Here is a 14,155-nt window from a genome sequence, read left to right as displayed (position 1 = left end):
TAAGCTCACTTTTAAATACAAACATTTAAATTTCAAGTTAAAAATTAGGAGGAATTTCCTGGTGATAAAAGCTATCAGCCATTCAACAGGTTGCCTCATAGGGTGGTCTTTGAGGCTGAAAGAGTTATCAGAAGGATTGTCTCTACACTGTGAGATTGTTTATTAGAGTCTCTCCTGTCCAATTGCGGTACTTCACACTTTTCTTATTTCTTACCCGAATAAACATGACCATCTCAAACCCTCATGTTGCTTTTGACATTTGTTGAAAAGTTTATAAAAATAAAATTGTCCTAGCATTTTTTTTTCCAGTTTTAGGGTTCTGCTCTGTGATATTGATATAGGTGATCTTTTTCCTGCTGTTATTATAGTATTCTTTTTTTTATTGAAAAGTTTTACAGTACATTTTATCTTTAACAAAACAAAACCCCTCCCAACCCCCTCCCCTCCCACCCCCTCCCCACTCCCCAACCCTCCCCAGCCCCTCCCTCCCTTCCCCCTCCCCCCTCCCCGACTTCCCAGAGCTAAGTACAGGGTATAAGAATACAAACAATCATAATCCACCTTATGCAAACGATCATAAACTATTAAAACTATCGCACTTTAACTCATATAGATTAACTCCAAACAGTATAAATATCACATCAATAATTATTCAAATGCTGGATAATACTTTTTAGTCCCATATTTACTCCGTAGTATCTCTCTGTTGCAAATAGTCTTTCAGGTACACTAAAGTCTTTGCCATATCCTCGAAATTGAAAACTTTACAGTCCATTCTTCTATAATCGATAGTTCTTCCTTTTTACTAAAAGTCTTACTGCCATAGTTAAATTCAACATCCACTTGATATCCACAACAATAGTGTCAATAAAAATACCCAATAAAAACAATTACAGACAAAACAAATTTACATCAATCATTAAAATCCAATTTTCTATTCTTCTTTCCAGCTGGGCTTTAAATTTCCATACTAAAACCAAGTTTATGCAATCTTTCCTTCTCTTAATATATTATACAGCTTCAAGTACCATACATCACTTTCCAAACTTAAAATTTTTTATATATAATCACATCATTTTTATATTTTCTATTACATGTTTCATTATTGCCCATAAAATAGCTTACACATTACTTTCCAAACTTAAAATTTTATATATATAATCACATCATTTTTATATTTTCAATTACGTGTTTCATTATTGCCCATAAAAATAGCTTACAAGTTAGCTTTCATCTATAGTTTTTCCCAAACTTGCAACAGAGCATATCACAAAGTATATACCTTAAACACATTATCCACCTTCTTATCACACAATAGATATACATAACAACCAAATAGCAAATCATGACCTTCAAAATTTCAGTAAGCACTACTACAATTCTTCCCAATTAAGTTTTCGTAATTATCTTAAAATTAAAACAACATAAAATATTACAAAACATAATTATTTTATATAACTCTACATTTAAGGGTGAAAAATATATCCCCAAATATTTAACCCTTCTAACAATTTCAATTCCCGTTTACTCTTCTAAAACCACCCTGGCCTACAATCTCAGGAAAAGAAATGTCTGATTCAAGATGTTCCTCAGAGGTGCCCTATGCATGGCCACATACACTCTGAATCACATTTTACTCTTTATATCTGGAGCCCTGCCCAATTCTAATATAGTAATAAAGGTCAGTTTCATAAATATTTGATTCTTAAATCCATTCATTGGCTTGTTTTCAAGTTAAAGCTGCACTAATTCTCGTATGCATTTTCCCCCTTCTCTATGTATTTTTGTACACAACTTTCTCCCATACATGCACTGTTCATTTCAGTTTTTTAACTGAGGATTCCATCCCAAGATTTAGTGGACAAAGTAAGGGATTGGACCTATTAGGTCTCTTCCAACTGTACAACTCTTATTATTCAAACGTTCATTTGAAAAGTTGGGAGGAGTAAAGCTGTACAAAGCATTCAAAAGACATGCTCTGCAAAGACGTGTTAATAAGAATAGAAGGCTTGCCTAGGCTTTGAAGACTTTTCCTGATTGTCTGAATGCCTCTGTTGTTTGCTCTTAAATGACCGTATCCAGTGTTCATATAGAAACAGGAATCAGATGGGATACCACAAGGATCCTGTACTCTTCTAAAAAAGGTAAAGGGAAATGTTTCCCCTGTCCAGTTGTGTTCAACTCTGGAGGAAATGCTTATCTTAGTTTCCTAGCTGAGGGAGCCAGTGTTATCTGAAGATGCTTCCATAGTTATCTGCCCAGCATGACTATACAACAAGGCACAGGGAATGCTGTTACCTTCCCACCAAATTGTACCCATGTATCTACTTGCAAGGGACGTGGTGGCTCAGTGGGTTAGGACGCTGAGGTTGTCGATCAGAAGGTTGGCAGTTTGGCGGGTCAAATCCCGAGTGCCGCGTAACAGAGTGAGTGCCTGTTACTCATCCTAGCAGTTCAAAAGCACATAAAAATCAAGATCAAGATGGAAGGGAGGTAAGAGAAAGAGATACAATACGTGTGGCAATGGATGGGAAGATCTTAGCTACAGAGGATAGAAGGAACAAATCCGGTGAGTTAACAGAGAAACATGGAACTAGAGACAAGGAAGAGAGAGAGCCCCGAATCACGAGATCCACAAAAACCAGAAATAAGTAAGATGAAGGGAGGTGAGTGTAGTATTATGTCTGTGAATATTAATGGATTGAATTCGCCAGTGAAAAGGCGGAAATTTTTTAATAGGCTTATTCACCAACAATTGGATATCGTGGCAATACAAGAAGTCCATATAAAGGAACAACAAAAATATTTGTTAGTACAACCAAGAATAGGGAACCTATTCGTTTCCTTAGACCAACACAAGAAAAAGAGAGGAGTGGCACTATATGTAAACCCAAAATTGACTGCAAAACAAATTTATAATGATAAAGAGGGTAGAATACTGATAGTCGAGGTTATAATAAATCACAGGAAGGTCATGATGGTAGAGATATATGCCCCAAACCATAACCAAGAACAATTTTTCAAAACACTTCACAATAAGATATGTAGCATTGATTATGAGGAGATTTGTTTAATAGGAGATTTTAATGCTATCCTAGATATAAATTTGGATTATATGGGAAAGACGCTTAGGAAAAAGAAGAGAAGAACTCTACCGAGCTCTTTTCTTAACTTGGCTGAGGAACTAAATATCCAAGATGTCTGGAGGGAAAGAAATCGTAAGGCTAGACAATATACATATTACTCCAACCGACATAACTCATGGTCTAGAATAGACATGGTATGGATGACGAAAGAAATTAGTTCAGAAATAGACGAGGTACATATAGCGACAGGTACTTGGGCAGATCACAATCCTATTAAACTTATCTGGAAAGGTTCCAAAAAAATACCCAGATGGACGCTTCAAAGAGCAATTTTAAAAGAAGACGAATTCAAATCTAAGATGGAGAGAGAACTAAGTTTTTTCTTTAAGGAAAATAAAGCTATAGACACCTCAGTACAAAACAATTGGGATACAGCTAAGGCAATGATGAGAGGGGTAGCGAGGGCATATATGGTACATAAAAATAAGGGGAAAAGACAACAACGGGAAAGATTAGAAGAGGAATATAAGAGCTTAGAAGTTACACTCCAACAAGATCCACAAAAAGAGAATATCAAGCAATCTATGGATCTGATTAAACACAAACTTAACATTCTAGACAAAGAGAAATTAGCACAACAATTGAGAAACACGAAACAAAATTTTTTTGAAAATGCAAATAAACCGGGCCGGTGGCTCGCATACAAATTGGGAAAACAAAAGGGGAAAAACTGGATTCACGAACTACGAGATGAGGAAGGGAGAATATTTCACCAGGAGGAAAAAAAAAAAATTATAGCCCAGGAATTTTATGAACGTTTATATAAAGAAGATAGTCAGGCAAGTGTGGAGAAAATGGAGGAATATTTTCAAAGAGCCAAACTACCTAAGGTCACAGAAGATACCAGAAATATGTTAAACGAGGAAATTCGACTATCTGAGGTGATAAAAGCTATTAATGCACAAAAGAATAATAAAGCATCGGGACCCGACGGCCTTCCATCAGAAATTTATAAAGAATTACAAAATATCCTAGCTCAACCCCTAGTGGAGGTATTTAACGCAGTATTAGAAGGCGCAAGGACGCCCAAATCTTGGCTAGAGGCAAACATAACCCTTATTCCGAAAGATAACACAGACCATACATTAATCCAAAATTACAGACCCATATCACTTCTTAACTCGGACTACAAGATATTTACATCAATTATAGCGGAACGATTGAAACGATTTCTGAATGATTTCATACACGCAGATCAAAATGGTTTTCTCGCTAAGAGACACACTAAGCACAACATTAGAATAATATTAGATACATTGGAGTACTATGAATTACATAGCGAACAACAGATGGCATTACTTTTCTTAGACGCCCAAAAGGCATTTGACAATGTTAAATGGTCTTTTTTGTGCCAACAGCTTAGCTTTATGAATATGGGAGAAAAATTTATAAATATAATTAGGGCAATTTATGACAATCAGGAAGCAAAAATAATTATTAATGGGGAAGCATCTAGCAAGTTTCAAATTCAAAAGGGAACACGGCAAGGCTGCCCCTTATCACCGTTGCTGTTTATATTGACTCTTGAAGTATTAACGAGAACTATAAGAAACGACCCAAAGATAAAAGGATTAACCATTAAAAAGGAAACCTTTAAATTGCAAGCTTTCGCGGACGATCTGGTTTTTATTATGGAGGATCCATGTCAGACGGGACCAAAGCTATTGGAAGAATTATCTAAATATGGTGAGGTTGCCGGACTGCGAATAAATAGAAATAAGACCAAGATGATTGTTAAAAATATGACCAATAAACAAAAAGGTAATCTGGCCGAAATCACGGATATAGAAATAGTCAAGAAAATAAAATATCTAGGGATTAACATTACGGCTAGATGCACTTCACTCAAAAAGGATAATTATGATAATGTAGTGAACCAAATAAAAGGTGATCTGGAAAGATGGGGAAACCTAAAACTCTCATTATTGGGAAGAATCGCTGTCATTAAGATGAATATTCTGCCTAAAATCCTGTTTCTGTTTCAGAATATCCCAATTCAACTCGACTCTAAATTTTTTCGAAATTTGGATAAATTATCACTAAATTTTATTTGGCAGGGGAAAAAACCAAGAATTAAATTGAAATATTTACAAGACACGAAGGAAAATGGGGGTTTTGGAATGCCAGACTGGGAATTATATTACCACGCCGCGGCCCTGAGCTGGATTAGAGAATGGGTAATCTTGAGAAATAGAAGACTATTAACTTTAGAGGGTCACGATTTGCAATATGGCTGGCATGCTTTCCTATGGACGGAGAAACAAGGTCTTTTCTCGCATTTTCAAAGACACCGGATCAGGCAAGCGCTACTTAATACTTGGAAAAAAATTAGATCTCACAATTACACCAAAATACCGGTCTGGCTATCCACCCTTGAAGCGATAGTTTACCCAAATCTGTTTGATTTGGGTAACATAATCTCATACAAGGATATTCTGAATGAGGAGGGGGAATTGAAACTTAGGAATGAACTAGAATTACAAGGTATAAAACTCGATTGGTGGGCCTACTTACAAATCCAATCGAGATTTAGGAAGGATAAAAATGAATGGGGGATATATACCTCTGAAACAGCATTGGACAAAATATTATTGGGACCGGACTCTAAACAAATAAGGAATTTTTATAAATTACTTTTGGGATATAAGCTGTTTGAAGAGCAAGTGAAAGACCCCATGTTGACCTGGGCTAACAATTTAGGACATAACATCGACCTAGATACTTGGCAAACAATTTGGGATAGGAATAAAAGGATAACACTGGCCTCATCGTATAAAGAAAATTTATTTAAAATGTTTTACCGATGGCATCTTCCCCCAGCCCGCTTAGCAAAAATGTACACAACAGCATCTCCCAAATGTTGGAAGTGTTCTGAAGAGATAGGCACATACTTCCACACGTGGTGGTCTTGCAGTAAAACACAAAAATTTTGGAGAATGATTTGGATTTGGCTGAAAGAAATATTGAAACAAGATCTGGAGTTTAGTCCAGAACTTTTCTTGTTGGGAATCACGAAAGAAAAATATCCTAAAGATGTGCTATACTTAACGATCCATATTATCACAGCAGCTAGAATATCATTTGCACAAAAATGGAAAAAGAATGAGATCCCAGGACAAAAAGAGGTTATTAGGAAAATTTGGGATTGCGCTGAAATGGACAAATTAACTTTGGAATTAAAGAATAAAGATCAATCAGACTATTATAGAATTTGGAACAAATTGTATCTTTGGATGGATAAAAAGAAAGGTCTCTATTAGGTTTTACAGACTAGCTCACTGTTTTAAATATTGTGGTATTTCACCGATTTGTAATCTAAGTGTATTTAAGTGTATTTTTGATGTACATATATACATGTATATATATATATTTAAACATTGTAGACAAAAAGGTTTGTCAGCTCGCTGGTACTGTGTCCAATGTTTTTAAATAATAAATTTAATAAAAAAAATTAAAAAAAAAGCACATAAAAATGCAAGTAGAAAAATAGGGACCACTATGGTGGGAAGGTAACAGTGTTCCGTGCACCTTTGGCGTCTAGTCATGCCGGCCACATGACCACGGAGACGTCCTCGAACAAGCGCTGGCTCTTCGGCTTTGAAACGGAGATGAGCACCGGCCCCTAGAGTCAGAAACAACTAGCACACATGTGTGGGGGAACCTTTACCTTTACCTTTATTTACTTGCAACTGCATGCTTTCAAGCTCTTAGATTGGCAGGAGCTGGGGCAAGGATGGGAACTCACCCTATAAAGTGCTATTTATGTCTCAAACTGCTAACCTTCCAGTCGACAAGCCCAGTGTCTTAATCGCTAAGCCACCACATCCCTATTGTACTCTTCTAGACCAGAGGTCCCCAACCTTTTGGGCACTGGGGAACGGTTCTGTGGAGAAAGGTTTTTCCACAGACCAGAGAGTGTGTGGTTTTGTGTGCTGCCTGCATCCCACGGATGGGGCTTGCTTCTTTCTGTGGACTGGTTGCTGGCATGCTGTGGCCTGGTACTGGTCCATGGACCGGGGGTTGGGCCCCCCTGTTCTAGACCTTTTTTAATGACTTGGATGAAAAAGTGGAGGGAAAACTTACTGCTAGCTGGGCAAACATTAAAGAAAGTGGCTTTGCCTTAACTGAAAAGACCTTTTTCAGAGCTCTTACTGAATCTGAGAAAGATAGGCTGTGAGATTCTGCTCTTCTAATAATAGATTCTTCTAGTGCAGACATGTCAAACACAAGGCCCGGGGGCCGGATCCAGCCCGCGAAGTGGTTTCATGTGGCCCGCGAAGCCATCCTGGAAACAGTGAAGGAATGGCCCCCACTGCCTTGGCCCTGACCCAGAGACCCTCCTTCTGCCAGAGACTCTCAGATCTGTCCCATTCCTGCCCAGGCCCCCATAGGCACCCTTGATGCGAATAATGTAGAACTGGCCATGCCCACCCAGTAGGCCATACACACTCTAGCCACACCCACCCAGTAGGCCACACCCACCCAGGCCACACCCACCCGGCCCCTTGAGGGCAACCGCAATGCTGATGCGGCCCTCAATGAAATTGAGTTTGACACCCCTGTTCTAGTGAGAGCAAACAGCTGGACTGTTTCTGTTATGTACTGAATATATATAAAGTTGTGTTAAGCCCTGCTAAAGTGAAACTAACTTAACTCCAACTGCTTGTGAAGCTAAAATGAAACTAAGGTTAGTTTAGATGACCCTGACTGTTAACTCCAACTGTTTTGGAGGGAAACTTTGAGCATTCATATTTGGGCGGGCTTTTCAAGCATTGTGGTTAAGGCCCTGTGGGCTCAGAGTATAAATTACAGGCAATTGCTTGCAGTTCTCCAGTTCTAGTTTGAGTCAATAAATGATGTTGTAACTATGCTGTTCTGCTTCTTGCCTACTGAAACCCACTACACAATAGTTTCTGCTGCTGCTGGTCAGCCATGACAATGTCACACAGTTGGACATCTCCCTAGACTTAAAGTGGAAGGAAGCTGCTGGAGATCTGCCTCCCATCTCTGTGGACACAGGGAAGCTTAATCAGGGTGAATTGAATCATTCAGTAACAGTGACCTGGCATCAAACCAGAATTGACATAAACGGCTTGGCATCTGTAATAATAATAGAAAAAGGAAGTAAACAGTTTGGAGGTGGGCCAGAGATCTATTGAGAAGGAAGTGGGATGGTTGTGTTTGGAAGGTGGCTCAAGATCCAAAACAAATAAACTCACTTGGAATTCCAGCAACAAAGTTTTTATTTCAAAAGAAGCGTTTGCAAAGGCTTGGTGGACTGAAAGACACACAGGAGTTCAGCCACACCTTACAGAGTTGTTTGACACATTTTTATATCCTATCCCCAACGCAGATTCCCACTCCCCTATCACACTCAACGCCCCTTCCCTAATCATCCAATAAACTTTCCGGACCGCCTAAAACCACTGTCCTTCGCATGTTCCAGGAAGCCCCTTTGTCCATATCCTATCTTTCACCATCTAATTTTCTGTTACCACAGTCTGTCTCCTATAATTGTTTTGATATTTCCTCTTACAGTTTGTAACTTCTGCTTTTCACATTTGTACTTGTCAATACTTAGATAAAATATTATTTCTCATCTTCAGTTGGCTTCTGCTTCAACCTTTAGACTCATTAGAAATTTCTGAATAATACTTTTATTCTTTCAGCTGTGAATTTCTCTCAGCAAGGCCAAAGTGGAAAACTATGCATTTGAGAACTTATAGTGCTAATGTTGTTGTTGTTCTAACCTTTTAGTCATGTTCCACTCTTGGCAACTTTATAGGCAAATGCTCTCCATGCAACCTCTAACAGCAGCCTCTATTTGGCTTGCTGGGAGGAATGTCTGTGGAGGGCTCTTTCTAGCTTAACACAACCTCTAGTTCTGGAGAGCCAGGGACAGGAGTTTAATTTCCCCCCACCCAAAAAAAGAGCACAATTTCTGATTTGTATCAGAAGCTGGGAATGCATATGAGTCACTGCCATGTTCAGGCTTTAGCTACAGCCCTGCTTTGTTTTCCAGCTAGTCAACATACAACATCTGGAAATAAATGGTCTTTATGAGTGACATTTATTCAAGAAGCAGAAATTCAGCATGAGTTTCTTAGGTGAGGTAATACCTGGAACAAGCTCATTCAGTGAATCCTTTTCTTTTGCTACCAAAGCAAAAAAAAAAAGGGTGTTGGTGGTGCAAAGAGCAGAGCTATTCTGCTTAATATAACTAATGCTTGATATCTGTCCAGTCACCATTTCTGTTCTGTGCATGGGTGGCTAAGCCCATATCAATTTTGGTACTAACATTAGCCGTGCTGAGAGCACATATCTGGCTCAAATTATTAGGATTATTGGTGACTGGGGCTGAGGTTCTCAACTTCTCTGGAGGAAAACTCCTCTCTCATGTGTATAAATATCCTCCATATTTCTAAAGATTAATGCTGTTGCTTGATGTTTAGGACAGGGCTTTTCAACCTTTTCACCCATTGTACCACTTTTAGGATAAGGCAATGTCCGAGTACCACCATCGCCCAGCAAGGTGTCAAAAACGTGCCCCCCCAAAAAGGAAAAAAAATGATAAAAGTACAGGTAGTCCTCGACTTACAATTCGCTTAATGACTGAAGTTACAACGGCACTGAAAAAGTGACTTATGACCATTTTTCACACTTATGACTGTTGCAGCATCCCCAGGGTTATGTGATTTACATTCGGATGCTTGGCAACTGATTCATACTTATGATGGTCACAATGTCCCAGTGTCATGTGATCATCTTTTGCAACTTTTTGACAAGCGAAGTCAATGGCCCCGGGGGGGGGGCAGCTCATCACTCAGGTTTCAGGGTGCCTGTGTGGGGGGAATCCATGGGTCTCTGGTGGAGGGGGGTGGGACTGGGGTGGGTGCTCTCCTTCCTTCCTCTCTCCCATTGTCCCTTCCTTCTTTCCTTCCTTTCTGAAATCCAAGATAGGGAGGTATCAGACACAGTCACGCTTTCACTGCAGTTGACCTTAAAGTCACAAAGTTGGGCTTATTTTGCTTCCATAAAGATCGTTCTTTCTGGGCTTCTGGTTCCAGCATTTTGGTGCTCCCAGACACACAAGGGAATGGCTCCTCGTGTTGCCTGGATTTCTTCATCGGGGCCCCCCTGTAAAGGGGTCAAAAGTCACCCTGGAGGGGCGATGAGCGGGGGAGAGGTCTCTCCAGTCAGTGGTAGAAGGGCGGCGGCCCTCCCATCGGCTTGGAGCTACTCTCCGAACTGAAGAAGAAAGGATCGGCCACTCCCATGGCCCATCATTTAGCCATTTCCTGCCGAAGCCAAAAGCACAACAAAGCACTTGAAAGCACTTGAAAACTGGGTGAGAATTGCCTTCTTTTCCTAATTGTCTACTTTCCCTGCCAAAAGCTTCTCAAATTTGCTTCCCCCTGAGAGGAGAGAGGGAAGGGATTTTTTTCCCCCACCCTCCTTATGAGCGGCCTTTGTCTACATTTGGAGAGAAAAGAAACAGCCTTGTATTAAATTATACTGATTTATTGGACTTACTGCCTTTCTACTTTTGGTCCAAAGTTCCTATTTTTACAGAAATGGACTATTCTACTTATTAGTCTAAAAAGGGGGACAAAAATAAATGAATAAATAAATAAAAGATACTGTCTGAAAAGGTTCTGAAGTACTCTGGTGATATCTAGTGAATACTATTGGCAAACAAGCTTGCTTACATTTTGGACTGACCTTGGCATTAAGATAAAAACCTGAAACAGCTGGAGATGAATTTGGCTTAGACTTGTGGCGGTGGACTCTTATTGATTTTTATTTGAAAAATAGCCTCCACCAAGGACTATTTATAATTATTACAAAATGGAGAAGGATCAGCCACAAACCTCGCTTGACTATAACCTTATACTTGAAACAATCTACAGAGTCACTGAGATGTCTATCTCCAGATTTAACAATTTACATGCCAACCTTAAGTCAAAAATTGAAACCCAGTCTGCAACTAAAGAATTTACACTTCAGAATATAACAAAATTGGAAGATATTACTATTGAGACAGAGGAATATAAACAACAACTATCCAAAGAACCGACAACTTTAAAAGTACAAGGAACTATCACTATGGCAAATAACCTTAAGGACCAACAACGTACTATGGGAAAACTGAATGTGCAAGATAGTGATGCTAACATAGAGGACGTGGAAGATCAACAAAGACAGTTTCCTGAAAGCCTGGATAGCCAAACATTAATTACAAAATTGGATAAGACTCATTTAAAGCAGATGAACGCAGACAGAAGAGGAATCCAGACTGAACTGAAGATAAAGTTTTTAGAGCAAACACAGACAGACATGTCAAACACAAGGCCCGGGGGCCGGATCCGGCCCGCGAAGTGGTTTCATGTGGCCCGTGAAGCCATCCTGGAAACAGTGAGGGAACGGCCCCCACTGCCTTGGCCCTGGCCCAGAGACCCTTCTTCTGCCAGAGACCCTCAGATCTGTCCCACTCCCACCCAGGCCCCCATAGGCACCCTTGAGGCGAACGATGTAGAGCTGGCCACGCCCACCCAGTAGGCCATACGCACTCTAGCCACGCCCACCCAGTAGGCCACGCCCACCCTGGCCATACCCACCCGGCCCCCTGACGGCAACCGTAATGCTGATGCGGCCCTCAATGAAATTGAGCTTGACACCCCTGGACTAGAACTAACGGCAAAAACATAATGATTACAAATGGTTTGGTTTTTGTGGGCCACTGATGGCTAGATGGCCTCCTTCAATTCAAATAATATGTATTGGAGCAAAGGGAGACCTATCTGGCAATTCAAAGGCCTTGGTCTGGAAACCTGACTGGCAAAAAAAAATCCAGAATTAGATTTAAAAAATGAGTTCTTAGAGAACCATTAAAGGTTATACTTTTAATAATCAGTGACCTATCAGGATCTAAAATAGAAAATGTTTATGAGATAGAACTAGAATGTGTTTATGTATCTATTAGGCTTATTTTAGACATAATTTGTGCACTGACATAACGGAAATTTGGTTTATAGATCCCATGTTTGATGTTAAAAGATGTTTGATTATTCTATTTAATAATTAAGAATTAGCTAAAATTTAAAACAGAATCTGGTTGTGTATAAAGAGTTGTAGATTGATAAACATAGGTTGTGGTCCTGTCAGTAACGTGTGATGTATTAGGATGTGAAACAAACAATGTTTATTAGGTAGAACATAGCTACTCAGCCTCTGTGCACATGTTAGATGCTATAGTTTTTGCTGTAATGAAATAAGGGAAATTTGGGTTGTGAATATTATTTGGGATGTTAAAGGCTTAATTTGAATAATATAATTAAAATTAAAATTAGATAAATTTTAATAACAGGACATAGATATATCTCAATGAAATTGAATTGACAATTTTTTCAACTGACCATGCTATTTCTGGAAATTTATCAGTTTAAACTGGTTGTATGAAATGTTAAGGGAAATTGAGAAGGATGTTTTGATAATGTAACCTGAATTATGTACTGAAAACTCTGTTACTGAATCTCTGATTACCTAGTCATCATGATGCATTCTAAATATGTAGATTTTAACTGAAAAACCAATAAAACTTGTTTTTTTTTTTAAAAAAAAGGATCGTTCTTTCCCACGCGGGCTTTGGCTGCCTCAGAAGGCACGAGGGGCCTTGCTCCTTATCGGAGACGTGCAGAGGGAGGCCAGAAATCCATCCTCAGATGGTGGCGTTGGGGTGGGGGCAGAGCCTGGGGCTGGGTGGGTGGCACCCAACGGCCTCCTCGGGGATGCACCCGTTGGAAAAGGACAGCAGCTGTAGCAGCCACACAGAAGACAGGCATGGTGCTGAGGCAATGGACGGAGCGTGGTCTGGGAGGACGTGGTGTCTCTGCAGGCTCACTTTGGAGGGAACTCACGGCTCCTTCCCTGGGCGCTTCACGTCTAGCTCTACGGCAGGCCTGCAAAGGGCGATGGGAGAGGAGCGGGCACAGGGCCAATCAGGAGCCCTGCTAGGGGCAATGCCGCATGAAGAGAGAGTGCAAATGCCTCTCTGTGTCTCTGTCTCTCACTCTTTCTCTCTTTCTTTCTGCAAATGGTGGAGGACTGGGAGCCATAGTTGAAGGCTGAAACACCTTCAGCTGTAACTGCTTGCACGTGTTTGTGTGTGTGTGTGAGCAGGGATCGATGCTGCTTTCCAGGTGATAAGTGCTTCTTTGGAGCTCAGCAGACATGCCGGGATCAGTGCTGCTTTCCAGGTGATTGGTGCTTATTCAGGGCTCAGCAGCTCCAGCTGGAGCCTGGCACTGATCTGGTGCTTCCGCTGAGTCCTGACTGCTGAACAGCTGGAAAGCAGCGCTGATCCCAGCACTTGAGCCCTGGCAGCCTCGAAGAAGCACCGATCAGCTGCAAAGCGGCACTGATCCTGGCGCTTGAGCCCTGGCAGCCCCGAAGAAGTGCCGATCAGCTGCAAAGTGGCACTTGAGCCCTGATGATGGGGGAGGAAGGCATGCTCATGTACCACCAGTTGAAAAGCCCTGGTTTAGGAAATACAGCATTAAAATCCTTCTTCCTGCCATATTAATCTGGTTCTTTTAAGAGAATTGTGCTACAAAGAACAGTATAATAATAAGTGTACCTGTAAAATATAATTGTAACAGTATAATAACTGTTAAGTTATAACAAACAATAATGGCTGGCTGGGGAATCCTGGGAGTCCACACACTTTAAAGTTGCTGAGGTTGACAAAGTCTGCTCTAAGTCCCTAAATGCTACAGGCCTTCTGGAAAAGGTCAGATTCTATCTCTTCTTCAGAAAGCTGTAGGATCTCACACTTTCACATGTCCAGCCTGTCAACGCTGTGACAAAGGATGTCCCACGCTCTGACAACTAAGATTCAGCAGTCATTTTACCTTTGGTTTTAATGTGCCTTTTCTGTTCTTTTAGAGTTCAGATGTAAAAGGGGGGATGGGTAAATGCTTCAGGGTTTAGCTAGCTATGACAATGCGGAA

This window comes from Vipera ursinii (genome assembly GCF_947247035.1).
Source record: "Vipera ursinii genome assembly, chromosome: 2".
Lineage (NCBI taxonomy): Eukaryota > Metazoa > Chordata > Lepidosauria > Squamata > Viperidae > Vipera > Vipera ursinii.
Note: the sequence above shows the minus strand (reverse complement) of the source record.